General features: G+C 45.0%; 11 non-coding genes across 11 annotated transcripts; all 11 read right to left on the bottom strand.

Annotated features, from left to right (window-relative positions):
- Positions 1-496: 496 nt before the first annotated feature.
- Positions 497-687, bottom strand: LOC141215388 (U2 spliceosomal RNA). The gene has a single exon (XR_012284455.1). It is a non-coding gene; the product is annotated as a U2 spliceosomal RNA (small nuclear RNA).
- A 1,122-nt stretch (positions 688-1,809) lies between these two features.
- On the bottom strand, positions 1,810-2,000 carry LOC141215387 (U2 spliceosomal RNA). The gene has a single exon (XR_012284454.1). It is a non-coding gene; the product is annotated as a U2 spliceosomal RNA (small nuclear RNA).
- Positions 2,001-3,122: 1,122 nt separating this feature from the next.
- LOC141215386 (U2 spliceosomal RNA) lies at positions 3,123-3,313 on the bottom strand. Its single transcript, XR_012284453.1, has one exon. It is a non-coding gene; the product is annotated as a U2 spliceosomal RNA (small nuclear RNA).
- A 1,121-nt stretch (positions 3,314-4,434) lies between these two features.
- On the bottom strand, positions 4,435-4,625 carry LOC141215385 (U2 spliceosomal RNA). Its single transcript, XR_012284452.1, has one exon. It is a non-coding gene; the product is annotated as a U2 spliceosomal RNA (small nuclear RNA).
- Positions 4,626-5,746: 1,121 nt separating this feature from the next.
- On the bottom strand, positions 5,747-5,937 carry LOC141215384 (U2 spliceosomal RNA). The gene has a single exon (XR_012284451.1). It is a non-coding gene; the product is annotated as a U2 spliceosomal RNA (small nuclear RNA).
- A 1,123-nt stretch (positions 5,938-7,060) lies between these two features.
- On the bottom strand, positions 7,061-7,251 carry LOC141216390 (U2 spliceosomal RNA). The gene has a single exon (XR_012285425.1). It is a non-coding gene; the product is annotated as a U2 spliceosomal RNA (small nuclear RNA).
- Positions 7,252-8,372: 1,121 nt separating this feature from the next.
- Positions 8,373-8,563, bottom strand: LOC141215383 (U2 spliceosomal RNA). The gene has a single exon (XR_012284450.1). It is a non-coding gene; the product is annotated as a U2 spliceosomal RNA (small nuclear RNA).
- Positions 8,564-9,684: 1,121 nt separating this feature from the next.
- LOC141215382 (U2 spliceosomal RNA) lies at positions 9,685-9,875 on the bottom strand. The gene has a single exon (XR_012284449.1). It is a non-coding gene; the product is annotated as a U2 spliceosomal RNA (small nuclear RNA).
- A 1,123-nt stretch (positions 9,876-10,998) lies between these two features.
- LOC141215381 (U2 spliceosomal RNA) lies at positions 10,999-11,189 on the bottom strand. Its single transcript, XR_012284448.1, has one exon. It is a non-coding gene; the product is annotated as a U2 spliceosomal RNA (small nuclear RNA).
- Positions 11,190-12,315: 1,126 nt separating this feature from the next.
- LOC141215380 (U2 spliceosomal RNA) lies at positions 12,316-12,506 on the bottom strand. Its single transcript, XR_012284447.1, has one exon. It is a non-coding gene; the product is annotated as a U2 spliceosomal RNA (small nuclear RNA).
- A 1,122-nt stretch (positions 12,507-13,628) lies between these two features.
- Positions 13,629-13,819, bottom strand: LOC141216389 (U2 spliceosomal RNA). The gene has a single exon (XR_012285424.1). It is a non-coding gene; the product is annotated as a U2 spliceosomal RNA (small nuclear RNA).
- Between the last annotated feature and the right edge of the window lie 1,098 nt (positions 13,820-14,917).

Below are 14,917 nucleotides of genomic sequence, written 5' to 3'. Positions count from 1 at the left end.
CGTTTCAGAAAAGGCATTGTAGCAAACCAAAAAAGAAATTTTAAGCGCAGCAGAGTAACCAGCTCACATACCTGTTAGCTCAGGTGAGTTTAAAAGGCTGCTGTTGATAACAAGGGCATTTGCTAAATAGATGGTGTGTGTGCAACAATATACTGAAAGGTCAATTATATTGTGCAGCTTATCTCACCACCTGTAGTTATTTAGGTGAAAGCTCCAAAATGCTTGCCTAATATGTCTGTTTATCCAAAAGGAAGTATAGAGGGAGAGCTAGATAGATAGCATTGCATTACATTACATTACATGGCAATGCAATGCACAGTTGCTGAAGTTGAACCAAAATGAGCTTGTCATCTGGCTTCTGCAACTCTTAACATGAAAAATCCAATGAGGAGAAGAAAAGCAAAGCCAAAGAGTCCATCCCAAAATCCGACAAACAAGCAAAATGAACAAAAAGCATTGAATTCAATTATTTCTGATTTTAGAAACTGCATTAAAGAAGGGGTGCACCGGTCCTGGAGATACTGCAATACCAGGTCAATGCGTGGAGTGGACAGAGCAAGCTCTTTTTCCATCTCCCTGTTCTAAAAATCCATTTAATATATGGTCCCCAGATAGGGGACGTATCAGATATTAAACTGATAAGAACAGATACTACACTTGATCTTAGCCAAAAGGCCGAGAAGCGATAACCAGAATTGGTTTCCGACTACGGTGCCACCCAAGGATTCTGAAAAGTCCATTTGTGGAGATGGCCACCTGGACTCCCGTTAAGAAGACATGCTGTCAACCTCTAGATCCCTCACATGCCTGCACTTTTCGGCTTGCTGCTGCTGCAATCCACGCGTTTTAGATCTGCATAGCTCCACCTCTTTTAGCACAGTACCCTCAACCCCCGGCTGTTCCCACCCGCCTCAACACCGTTGGAAGGGAGGAGAACCAATTAAGGCGGGGGGGGGGGGTGGAACGAGCAGCTGTCTACCCTTAGCAGGAGGGTTGCTGATTAATTACCTCTCCTGCTGCTGCTGCTGCTGGCTGTCCAGCAGCAGACTGAAGGTGGCTGCTGCTGTGCGCAGGTATATAAAGGCTCAGAGCCTATTATGACACGCGCAGCCAGCGTTCCATTGCCACATTCCGTCTACTGCAGGCGGGATACCTGGATGGCTGAATGTCACTGAGAAGCTCACAGAGACCGCCATAAGCAACAGTTTAAAAGAATGCCACAGACTAATCAACCAAACTTTTTGGGTTGGTTTCTCTTTTATAGTCTGCAGGCATTAAATGAAAGAAGTCAGTGTTCCAGCAGAGGGAGACAACGTTTCAGAAAAGGCATTGTAGCAAACCAAAAAAGAAATTTTAAGCGCAGCAGAGTAACCAGCTCACATACCTGTTAGCTCAGGTGAGTTTAAAAGGCTGCTGTTGATAACAAGGGCATTTGCTAAATAGATGGTGTGTGTGCAACAATATACTGAAAGGTCAATTATATTGTGCAGCTTATCTCACCACCTGTAGTTATTTAGGTGAAAGCTCCAAAATGCTTGCCTAATATGTCTGTTTATCCAAAAGGAAGTATAGAGGGAGAGCTAGATAGATAGCATTGCATTACATTACATTACATGGCAATGCAATGCACAGTTGCTGAAGTTGAACCAAAATGAGCTTGTCATCTGGCTTCTGCAACTTTTAACATGAAAAATCCAATGAGGAGAAGAAAAGCAAAGCCAAAGAGTCCATCCCAAAATCCGACAAACAAGCAAAATGAACAAAAAGCATTGAATTCAATTCTTTCTGATTTTAGAAACTGCATTAAAGAAGGGGTGCACCGGTCCTGGAGATACTGCAATACCAGGTCAATGCGTGGAGTGGACAGAGCAAGCTCTTTTTCCATCTCCCTGTTCTAAAAATCCATTTAATATATGGTCCCCAGATAGGGGACGTATCAGATATTAAACTGATAAGAACAGATACTACACTTGATCTTAGCCAAAAGGCCGAGAAGCGATAACCAGAATTGGTTTCCGACTACGGTGCCACCCAAGGATTCTGAAAAGTCCATTTGTGGAGATGGCCACCTGGACTCCCGTTAAGAAGACATGCTGTCAACCTCTAGATCCCTCACATGCCTGCACTTTTCGGCTTGCTGCTGCTGCAATCCACGCGTTTTAGATCTGCATAACTCCACCTCTTTTAGCACAGTACCCTCAACCCCCGGCTGTTCCCACCCGCCTCAACACCGTTGGAAGGGAGGAGAACCAATTAAGGCGGGGGGGGGGGGTGGAACGAGCAGCTGTCTACCCTTAGCAGGAGGGTTGCTGATTAATTACCTCTCCTGCTGCTGCTGCTGCTGGCTGTCCAGCAGCAGACTGAAGGTGGCTGCTGCTGTGCGCAGGTATATAAAGGCTCAGAGCCTATTATGACACGCGCAGCCAGCGTTCCATTGCCACATTCCGTCTACTGCAGGCGGGATACCTGGATGGCTGAATGTCACTGAGAAGCTCACAGAGACCGCCATAAGCAACAGTTTAAAAGAATGCCACAGACTAATCAACCAAACTTTTTGGGTTGGTTTCTCTTTTATAGTCTGCAGGCATTAAATGAAAGAAGTCAGTGTTCCAGCAGAGGGAGACAACGTTTCAGAAAAGGCATTGTAGCAAACCAAAAAAGAAATTTTAAGCGCAGCAGAGTAACCAGCTCACATACCTGTTAGCTCAGGTGAGTTTAAAAGGCTGCTGTTGATAACAAGGGCATTTGCTAAATAGATGGTGTGTGTGCAACAATATACTGAAAGGTCAATTATATTGTGCAGCTTATCTCACCACCTGTAGTTATTTAGGTGAAAGCTCCAAAATGCTTGCCTAATATGTCTGTTTATCCAAAAGGAAGTATAGAGGGAGAGCTAGATAGATAGCATTGCATTACATTACATTACATGGCAATGCAATGCACAGTTGCTGAAGTTGAACCAAAATGAGCTTGTCATCTGGCTTCTGCAACTTTTAACATGAAAAATCCAATGAGGAGAAGAAAAGCAAAGCCAAAGAGTCCATCCCAAAATCCGACAAACAAGCAAAATGAACAAAAAGCATTGAATTCAATTCTTTCTGATTTTAGAAACTGCATTAAAGAAGGGGTGCACCGGTCCTGGAGATACTGCAATACCAGGTCAATGCGTGGAGTGGACAGAGCAAGCTCTTTTTCCATCTCCCTGTTCTAAAAATCCATTTAATATATGGTCCCCAGATAGGGGACGTATCAGATATTAAACTGATAAGAACAGATACTACACTTGATCTTAGCCAAAAGGCCGAGAAGCGATAACCAGAATTGGTTTCCGACTACGGTGCCACCCAAGGATTCTGAAAAGTCCATTTGTGGAGATGGCCACCTGGACTCCCATTAAGAAGACATGCTGTCAACCTCTAGATCCCTCACATGCCTGCACTTTTCGGCTTGCTGCTGCTGCAATCCATGCGTTTTAGATCTGCATAGCTCCACCTCTTTTAGCACAGTACCCTCAACCCCCGGCTGTTCCCACCCGCCTCAACACCGTTGGAAGGGAGGAGAGCCAATTAAGGCGGGGGGGGGGGTGGAACGAGCAGCTGTCTACCCTTAGCAGGAGGGTTGCTGATTAATTACCTCTCCTGCTGCTGCTGCTGCTGGCTGTCCAGCAGCAGACTGAAGGTGGCTGCTGCTGTGCGCAGGTATATAAAGGCTCAGAGCCTATTATGACACGCGCAGCCAGCGTTCCATTGCCACATTCCGTCTACTGCAGGCGGGATACCTGGATGGCTGAATGTCACTGAGAAGCTCACAGAGACCGCCATAAGCAACAGTTTAAAAGAATGCCACAGACTAATCAACCAAACTTTTTGGGTTGGTTTCTCTTTTATAGTCTGCAGGCATTAAATGAAAGAAGTCAGTGTTCCAGCAGAGGGAGACAACGTTTCAGAAAAGGCATTGTAGCAAACCAAAAAAGAAATTTTAAGCGCAGCAGAGTAACCAGCTCACATACCTGTTAGCTCAGGTGAGTTTAAAAGGCTGCTGTTGATAACAAGGGCATTTGCTAAATAGATGGTGTGTGTGCAACAATATACTGAAAGGTCAATTATATTGTGCAGCTTATCTCACCACCTGTAGTTATTTAGGTGAAAGCTCCAAAATGCTTGCCTAATATGTCTGTTTATCCAAAAGGAAGTATAGAGGGAGAGCTAGATAGATAGCATTGCATTACATTACATTACATGGCAATGCAATGCACAGTTGCTGAAGTTGAACCAAAATGAGCTTGTCATCTGGCTTCTGCAACTTTTAACATGAAAAATCCAATGAGGAGAAGAAAAGCAAAGCCAAAGAGTCCATCCCAAAATCCGACAAACAAGCAAAATGAACAAAAAGCATTGAATTCAATTCTTTCTGATTTTAGAAACTGCATTAAAGAAGGGGTGCACCGGTCCTGGAGATACTGCAATACCAGGTCAATGCGTGGAGTGGACAGAGCAAGCTCTTTTTCCATCTCCCTGTTCTAAAAATCCATTTAATATATGGTCCCCAGATAGGGGACGTATCAGATATTAAACTGATAAGAACAGATACTACACTTGATCTTAGCCAAAAGGCCGAGAAGCGATAACCAGAATTGGTTTCCGACTACGGTGCCACCCAAGGATTCTGAAAAGTCCATTTGTGGAGATGGCCACCTGGACTCCCGTTAAGAAGACATGCTGTCAACCTCTAGATCCCTCACATGCCTGCACTTTTCGGCTTGCTGCTGCTGCAATCCACGCGTTTTAGATCTGCATAACTCCACCTCTTTTAGCACAGTACCCTCAACCCCCGGCTGTTCCCACCCGCCTCAACACCATTGGAAGGGAGGAGAACCAATTAAGGCGGGGGGGGGGGTGGAACGAGCAGCTGTCTACCCTTAGCAGGAGGGTTGCTGATTAATTACCTCTCCTGCTGCTGCTGCTGCTGGCTGTCCAGCAGCAGACTGAAGGTGGCTGCTGCTGTGCGCAGGTATATAAAGGCTCAGAGCCTATTATGACACGCGCAGCCAGCGTTCCATTGCCACATTCCGTCTACTGCAGGCGGGATACCTGGATGGCTGAATGTCACTGAGAAGCTCACAGAGACCGCCATAAGCAACAGTTTAAAAGAATGCCACAGACTAATCAACCAAACTTTTTGGGTTGGTTTCTCTTTTATAGTCTGCAGGCATTAAATGAAAGAAGTCAGTGTTCCAGCAGAGGGAGACAACGTTTCAGAAAAGGCATTGTAGCAAACCAAAAAAGAAATTTTAAGCGCAGCAGAGTAACCAGCTCACATACCTGTTAGCTCAGGTGAGTTTAAAAGGCTGCTGTTGATAACAAGGGCATTTGCTAAATAGATGGTGTGTGTGCAACAATATACTGAAAGGTCAATTATATTGTGCAGCTTATCTCACCACCTGTAGTTATTTAGGTGAAAGCTCCAAAATGCTTGCCTAATATGTCTGTTTATCCAAAAGGAAGTATAGAGGGAGAGCTAGATAGATAGCATTGCATTACATTACATTACATGGCAATGCAATGCACAGTTGCTGAAGTTGAACCAAAATGAGCTTGTCATCTGGCTTCTGCAACTTTTAACATGAAAAATCCAATGAGGAGAAGAAAAGCAAAGCCAAAGAGTCCATCCCAAAATCCGACAAACAAGCAAAATGAACAAAAAGCATTGAATTCAATTCTTTCTGATTTTAGAAACTGCATTAAAGAAGGGGTGCACCGGTCCTGGAGATACTGCAATACCAGGTCAATGCGTGGAGTGGACAGAGCAAGCTCTTTTTCCATCTCCCTGTTCTAAAAATCCATTTAATATATGGTCCCCAGATAGGGGACGTATCAGATATTAAACTGATAAGAACAGATACTACACTTGATCTTAGCCAAAAGGCCGAGAAGCGATAACCAGAATTGGTTTCCGACTACGGTGCCACCCAAGGATTCTGAAAAGTCCATTTGTGGAGATGGCCACCTGGACTCCCGTTAAGAAGACATGCTGTCAACCTCTAGATCCCTCACATGCCTGCACTTTTCGGCTTGCTGCTGCTGCAATCCACGCGTTTTAGATCTGCATAACTCCACCTCTTTTAGCACAGTACCCTCAACCCCCGGCTGTTCCCACCCGCCTCAACACCGTTGGAAGGGAGGAGAACCAATTAAGGCGGGGGGGGGGGGGTGGAACGAGCAGCTGTCTACCCTTAGCAGGAGGGTTGCTGATTAATTACCTCTCCTGCTGCTGCTGCTGCTGGCTGTCCAGCAGCAGACTGAAGGTGGCTGCTGCTGTGCGCAGGTATATAAAGGCTCAGAGCCTATTATGACACGCGCAGCCAGCGTTCCATTGCCACATTCCGTCTACTGCAGGCGGGATACCTGGATGGCTGAATGTCACTGAGAAGCTCACAGAGACCGCCATAAGCAACAGTTTAAAAGAATGCCACAGACTAATCAACCAAACTTTTTGGGTTGGTTTCTCTTTTATAGTCTGCAGGCATTAAATGAAAGAAGTCAGTGTTCCAGCAGAGGGAGACAACGTTTCAGAAAAGGCATTGTAGCAAACCAAAAAAGAAATTTTAAGCGCAGCAGAGTAACCAGCTCACATACCTGTTAGCTCAGGTGAGTTTAAAAGGCTGCTGTTGATAACAAGGGCATTTGCTAAATAGATGGTGTGTGTGCAACAATATACTGAAAGGTCAATTATATTGTGCAGCTTATCTCACCACCTGTAGTTATTTAGGTGAAAGCTCCAAAATGCTTGCCTAATATGTCTGTTTATCCAAAAGGAAGTATAGAGGGAGAGCTAGATAGATAGCATTGCATTACATTACATTACATGGCAATGCAATGCACAGTTGCTGAAGTTGAACCAAAATGAGCTTGTCATCTGGCTTCTGCAACTTTTAACATGAAAAATCCAATGAGGAGAAGAAAAGCAAAGCCAAAGAGTCCATCCCAAAATCCGACAAACAAGCAAAATGAACAAAAAGCATTGAATTCAATTCTTTCTGATTTTAGAAACTGCATTAAAGAAGGGGTGCACCAGTCCTGGAGATACTGCAATACCAGGTCAATGCGTGGAGTGGACAGAGCAAGCTCTTTTTCCATCTCCCTGTTCTAAAAATCCATTTAATATATGGTCCCCAGATAGGGGACGTATCAGATATTAAACTGATAAGAACAGATACTACACTTGATCTTAGCCAAAAGGCCGAGAAGCGATAACCAGAATTGGTTTCCGACTACGGTGCCACCCAAGGATTCTGAAAAGTCCATTTGTGGAGATGGCCACCTGGACTCCCGTTAAGAAGACATGCTGTCAACCTCTAGATCCCTCACATGCCTGCACTTTTCGGCTTGCTGCTGCTGCAATCCACGCGTTTTAGATCTGCATAACTCCACCTCTTTTAGCACAGTACCCTCAACCCCCGGCTGTTCCCACCCGCCTCAACACCGTTGGAAGGGAGGAGAACCAATTAAGGCGGGGGGGGGGGTGGAACGAGCAGCTGTCTACCCTTAGCAGGAGGGTTGCTGATTAATTACCTCTCCTGCTGCTGCTGCTGCTGGCTGTCTAGCAGCAGACTGAAGGTGGCTGCTGCTGTGCGCAGGTATATAAAGGCTCAGAGCCTATTATGACACGCGCAGCCAGCGTTCCATTGCCACATTCCGTCTACTGCAGGCGGGATACCTGGATGGCTGAATGTCACTGAGAAGCTCACAGAGACCGCCATAAGCAACAGTTTAAAAGAATGCCACAGACTAATCAACCAAACTTTTTGGGTTGGTTTCTCTTTTATAGTCTGCAGGCATTAAATGAAAGAAGTCAGTGTTCCAGCAGAGGGAGACAACGTTTCAGAAAAGGCATTGTAGCAAACCAAAAAAGAAATTTTAAGCGCAGCAGAGTAACCAGCTCACATACCTGTTAGCTCAGGTGAGTTTAAAAGGCTGCTGTTGATAACAAGGGCATTTGCTAAATAGATGGTGTGTGTGCAACAATATACTGAAAGGTCAATCATATTGTGCAGCTTAACTCACCACCTGTAGTTATTTAGGTGAAAGCTCCAAAATGCTTGCCTAATATGTCTGTTTATCCAAAAGGAAGTATAGAGGGAGAGCTAGATAGATAGCATTGCATTACATTACATTACATGGCAATGCAATGCACAGTTGCTGAAGTTGAATCAAAATGAGCTTGTCATCTGGCTTCTGCAACTTTTAACATGAAAAATCCAATGAGGAGAAGAAAAGCAAAGCCAAAGAGTCCATCCCAAAATCCGACAAACAAGCAAAATGAACAAAAAGCATTGAATTCAATTCTTTCTGATTTTAGAAACTGCATTAAAGAAGGGGTGCACCGGTCCTGGAGATACTGCAATACCAGGTCAATGCGTGGAGTGGACAGAGCAAGCTCTTTTTCCATCTCCCTGTTCTAAAAATCCATTTAATATATGGTCCCCAGATAGGGGACGTATCAGATATTAAACTGATAAGAACAGATACTACACTTGATCTTAGCCAAAAGGCCGAGAAGCGATAACCAGAATTGGTTTCCGACTACGGTGCCACCCAAGGATTCTGAAAAGTCCATTTGTGGAGATGGCCACCTGGACTCCCGTTAAGAAGACATGCTGTCAACCTCTAGATCCCTCACATGCCTGCACTTTTCGGCTTGCTGCTGCTGCAATCCACGCGTTTTAGATCTGCATAGCTCCACCTCTTTTAGCACAGTACCCTCAACCCCCGGCTGTTCCCACCCGCCTCAACACCGTTGGAAGGGAGGAGAACCAATTAAGGCGGGGGGGGGGGTGGAACGAGCAGCTGTCTACCCTTAGCAGGAGGGTTGCTGATTAATTACCTCTCCTGCTGCTGCTGCTGCTGGCTGTCCAGCAGCAGACTGAAGGTGGCTGCTGCTGTGCGCAGGTATATAAAGGCTCAGAGCCTATTATGACACGCGCAGCCAGCGTTCCATTGCCACATTCCGTCTACTGCAGGCGGGATACCTGGATGGCTGAATGTCACTGAGAAGCTCACAGAGACCGCCATAAGCAACAGTTTAAAAGAATGCCACAGACTAATCAACCAAACTTTTTGGGTTGGTTTCTCTTTTATAGTCTGCAGGCATTAAATGAAAGAAGTCAGTGTTCCAGCAGAGGGAGACAACGTTTCAGAAAAGGCATTGTAGCAAACCAAAAAAGAAATTTTAAGCGCAGCAGAGTAACCAGCTCACATACCTGTTAGCTCAGGTGAGTTTAAAAGGCTGCTGTTGATAACAAGGGCATTTGCTAAATAGATGGTGTGTGTGCAACAATATACTGAAAGGTCAATTATATTGTGCAGCTTATCTCACCACCTGTAGTTATTTAGGTGAAAGCTCCAAAATGCTTGCCTAATATGTCTGTTTATCCAAAAGGAAGTATAGAGGGAGAGCTAGATAGATAGCATTGCATTACATTACATTACATGGCAATGCAATGCACAGTTGCTGAAGTTGAACCAAAATGAGCTTGTCATCTGGCTTCTGCAACTTTTAACATGAAAAATCCAATGAGGAGAAGAAAAGCAAAGCCAAAGAGTCCATCCCAAAATCCGACAAACAAGCAAAATGAACAAAAAGCATTGAATTCAATTCTTTCTGATTTTAGAAACTGCATTAAAGAAGGGGTGCACCGGTCCTGGAGATACTGCAATACCAGGTCAATGCGTGGAGTGGACAGAGCAAGCTCTTTTTCCATCTCCCTGTTCTAAAAATCCATTTAATATATGGTCCCCAGATAGGGGACGTATCAGATATTAAACTGATAAGAACAGATACTACACTTGATCTTAGCCAAAAGGCCGAGAAGCGATAACCAGAATTGGTTTCCGACTACGGTGCCACCCAAGGATTCTGAAAAGTCCATTTGTGGAGATGGCCACCTGGACTCCCGTTAAGAAGACATGCTGTCAACCTCTAGATCCCTCACATGCCTGCACTTTTCGGCTTGCTGCTGCTGCAATCCACGCGTTTTAGATCTGCATAACTCCACCTCTTTTAGCACAGTACCCTCAACCCCCGGCTGTTCCCACCCGCCTCAACACCGTTGGAAGGGAGGAGAACCAATTAAGGCGGGGGGGGGGGGGTGGAACGAGCAGCTGTCTACCCTTAGCAGGAGGGTTGCTGATTAATTACCTCTCCTGCTGCTGCTGCTGCTGGCTGTCCAGCAGCAGACTGAAGGTGGCTGCTGCTGTGCGCAGGTATATAAAGGCTCAGAGCCTATTATGACACGTGCAGCCAGCGTTCCATTGCCACATTCCGTCTACTGCAGGCGGGATACCTGGATGGCTGAATGTCACTGAGAAGCTCACAGAGACCGCCATAAGCAACAGTTTAAAAGAATGCCACAGACTAATCAACCAAACTTTTTGGGTTGGTTTCTCTTTTATAGTCTGCAGGCATTAAATGAAAGAAGTCAGTGTTCCAGCAGAGGGAGACAACGTTTCAGAAAAGGCATTGTAGCAAACCAAAAAAGAAATTTTAAGCGCAGCAGAGTAACCAGCTCACATACCTGTTAGCTCAGGTGAGTTTAAAAGGCTGCTGTTGATAACAAGGGCATTTGCTAAATAGATGGTGTGTGTGCAACAATATACTGAAAGGTCAATTATATTGTGCAGCTTATCTCACCACCTGTAGTTATTTAGGTGAAAGCTCCAAAATGCTTGCCTAATATGTCTGTTTATCCAAAAGGAAGTATAGAGGGAGAGCTAGATAGATAGCATTGCATTACATTACATTACATGGCAATGCAATGCACAGTTGCTAAAGTTGAACCAAAATGAGCTTGTCATCTGGCTATTGCAACTTTTAACATGAAAAATCCAATGAGGAGAAGAAAAGCAAAGCCAAAGAGTCCATCCCAAAATCCGACAAACAAGCAAAATGAACAAAAAGCATTGAATTCAATTCTTTCTGATTTTAGAAACTGCATTAAAGAAGGGGTGCACCGGTCCTGGAGATACTGCAATACCAGGTCAATGCGTGGAGTGGACAGAGCAAGCTCTTTTTCCATCTCCCTGTTCTAAAAATCCATTTAATATATGGTCCCCAGATAGGGGACGTATCAGATATTAAACTGATAAGAACAGATACTACACTTGATCTTAGCCAAAAGGCCGAGAAGCGATAACCAGAATTGGTTTCCGACTACGGTGCCACCCAAGGATTCTGAAAAGTCCATTTGTGGAGATGGCCACCTGGACTCCCGTTAAGAAGACATGCTGTCAACCTCTAGATCCCTCACATGCCTGCACTTTTCGGCTTGCTGCTGCTGCAATCCACGCGTTTTAGATCTGCATAACTCCACCTCTTTTAGCACAGTACCCTCAACCCCCGGCTGTTCCCACCCGCCTCAACACCGTTGGAAGGGAGGAGAACCAATTAAGGCGGGGGGGGGGGGGGGGTGGAACGAGCAGCTGTCTACCCTTAGCAGGAGGGTTGCTGATTAATTACCTCTCCTGCTGCTGCTGCTGCTGGCTGTCCAGCAGCAGACTGAAGGTGGCTGCTGCTGTGCGCAGGTATATAAAGGCTCAGAGCCTATTATGACACGCGCAGCCAGCGTTCCATTGCCACATTCCGTCTACTGCAGGCGGGATACCTGGATGGCTGAATGTCACTGAGAAGCTCACAGAGACCGCCATAAGCAACAGTTTAAAAGAATGCCACAGACTAATCAACCAAACTTTTTGGGTTGGTTTCTCTTTTATAGTCTGCAGGCATTAAATGAAAGAAGTCTGTGTTCCAGCAGAGGGAGACAACGTTTCAGAAAAGGCATTGTAGCAAACCAAAAAAGAAATTTTAAGCGCAGCAGAGTAACCAGCTCACATACCTGTTAGCTCAGGTGAGTTTAAAAGGCTGCTGTTGATAACAAGGGCATTTGCTAAATAGATGGTGTGTGTGCAACAATATACTGAAAGGTCAATTATATTGTGCAGCTTATCTCACCACCTGTAGTTATTTAGGTGAAAGCTCCAAAATGCTTGCCTAATATGTCTGTTTATCCAAAAGGAAGTATAGAGGGAGAGCTAGATAGATAGCATTGCATTACATTACATTACATGGCAATGCAATGCACAGTTGCTGAAGTTGAACCAAAATGAGCTTGTCATCTGGCTTCTGCAACTTTTAACATGAAAAATCCAATGAGGAGAAGAAAAGCAAAGCCAAAGAGTCCATCCCAAAATCCGACAAACAAGCAAAATGAACAAAAAGCATTGAATTCAATTCTTTCTGATTTTAGAAACTGCATTAAAGAAGGGGTGCACCGGTCCTGGAGATACTGCAATACCAGGTCAATGCGTGGAGTGGACAGAGCAAGCTCTTTTTCCATCTCCCTGTTCTAAAAATCCATTTAATATATGGTCCCCAGATAGGGGACGTATCAGATATTAAACTGATAAGAACAGATACTACACTTGATCTTAGCCAAAAGGCCGAGAAGCGATAACCAGAATTGGTTTCCGACTACGGTGCCACCCAAGGATTCTGAAAAGTCCATTTGTGGAGATGGCCACCTGGACTCCCGTTAAGAAGACATGCTGTCAACCTCTAGATCCCTCACATGCCTGCACTTTTCGGCTTGCTGCTGCTGCAATCCACGCGTTTTAGATCTGCATAACTCCACCTCTTTTAGCACAGTACCCTCAACCCCCGGCTGTTCCCACCCGCCTCAACACCGTTGGAAGGGAGGAGAACCAATTAAGGCGGGGGGGGGGGGTGGAACGAGCAGCTGTCTACCCTTAGCAGGAGGGTTGCTGATTAATTACCTCTCCTGCTGCTGCTGCTGCTGGCTGTCCAGCAGCAGACTGAAGGTGGCTGCTGCTGTGCGCAGGTATATAAAGGCTCAGAGCCTATTATGACACGCGCAGCCAGCGTTCCATTGCCACATTCCGTCTACTGCAGGCGGGATACCTGGATGGCTGAATGTCACTGAGAAGCTCACAGAGACCGCCATAAGCAACAGTTTAAAAGAATGCCACAGACTAATCAACCAAACTTTTTGGGTTGGTTTCTCTTTTATAGTCTGCAGGCATTAAATGAAAGAAGTCAGTGTTCCAGCAGAGGGAGACAACGTTTCAGAAAAGGCATTGTAGCAAACCAAAAAAGAAATTTTAAGCGCAGCAGAGTAACCAGCTCACATACCTGTTAGCTCAGGTGAGTTTAAAAGGCTGCTGTTGATAACAAGGGCATTTGCTAAATAGATGGTGTGTGTGCAACAATATACTGAAAGGTCAATTATATTGTGCAGCTTATCTCACCACCTGTAGTTATTTAGGTGAAAGCTCCAAAATGCTTGCCTAATATGTCTGTTTATCCAAAAGGAAGTATAGAGGGAGAGCTAGATAGATAGCATTGCATTACATTACATTACATGGCAATGCAATGCACAGTTGCTGAAGTTGAACCAAAATGAGCTTGTCATCTGGCTTCTGCAACTTTTAACATGAAAAATCCAATGAGGAGAAGAAAAGCAAAGCCAAAGAGTCCATCCCAAAATCCGACAAACAAGCAAAATGAACAAAAAGCATTGAATTCAATTCTTTCTGATTTTAGAAACTGCATTAAAGAAGGGGTGCACCAGTCCTGGAGATACTGCAATACCAGGTCAATGCGTGGAGTGGACAGAGCAAGCTCTTTTTCCATCTCCCTGTTCTAAAAATCCATTTAATATATGGTCCCCAGATAGGGGACGTATCAGATATTAAACTGATAAGAACAGATACTACACTTGATCTTAGCCAAAAGGCCGAGAAGCGATAACCAGAATTGGTTTCCGACTACGGTGCCACCCAAGGATTCTGAAAAGTCCATTTGTGGAGATGGCCACCTGGACTCCCGTTAAGAAGACATGCTGTCAACCTCTAGATCCCTCACATGCCTGCACTTTTCGGCTTGCTGCTGCTGCAATCCACGCGTTTTAGATCTGCATAACTCCACCTCTTTTAGCACAGTACCCTCAACCCCCGGCTGTTCCCACCCGCCTCAACACCGTTGGAAGGGAGGAGAACCAATTAAGGCGGGGGGGGGGTGGAACGAGCAGCTGTCTACCCTTAGCAGGAGGGTTGCTGATTAATTACCTCTCCTGCTGCTGCTGCTGCTGGCTGTCTAGCAGCAGACTGAAGGTGGCTGCTGCTGTGCGCAGGTATATAAAGGCTCAGAGCCTATTATGACACGCGCAGCCAGCGTTCCATTGCCACATTCCGTCTACTGCAGGCGGGATACCTGGATGGCTGAATGTCACTGAGAAGCTCACAGAGACCGCCATAAGCAACAGTTTAAAAGAATGCCACAGACTAATCAACCAAACTTTTTGGGTTGGTTTCTCTTTTATAGTCTGCAGGCATTAAATGAAAGAAGTCAGTGTTCCAGCAGAGGGAGACAACGTTTCAGAAAAGGCATTGTAGCAAACCAAAAAAGAAATTTTAAGCGCAGCAGAGTAACCAGCTCACATACCTGTTAGCTCAGGTGAGTTTAAAAGGCTGCTATTGATAACAAGGGCATTTGCTAAATAGATGGTGTGTGTGCAACAATATACTGAAAGGTCAATTATATTGTGCAGCTTATCTCACCACCTGTAGTTATTTAGGTGAAAGCTCCAAAATGCTTGCCTAATATGTCTGTTTATCCAAAAGGAAGTATAGAGGGAGAGCTAGATAGATAGCATTGCATTACATTACATTACATGGCAATGCAATGCACAGTTGCTGAAGTTGAACCAAAATGAGCTTGTCATCTGGCTTCTGCAACTTTTAACATGAAAAATCCAATGAGGAGAAGAAAAGCAAAGCCAAAGAGTCCATCCCAAAATCCGACAAACAAGCAAAATGAACAAAAAGCATTGAATTCAATTCTTTCT

The sequence above is a fragment of the Phyllobates terribilis genome, unplaced genomic scaffold (assembly GCF_046119375.1).
Source record: "Phyllobates terribilis strain yellow unplaced genomic scaffold, ASM4611937v1 Scaffold_236__1_contigs__length_3049075, whole genome shotgun sequence".
Taxonomy (NCBI): domain Eukaryota; kingdom Metazoa; phylum Chordata; class Amphibia; order Anura; family Dendrobatidae; genus Phyllobates; species Phyllobates terribilis.
This window is presented reverse-complemented; position numbering and strand designations above follow the sequence as displayed.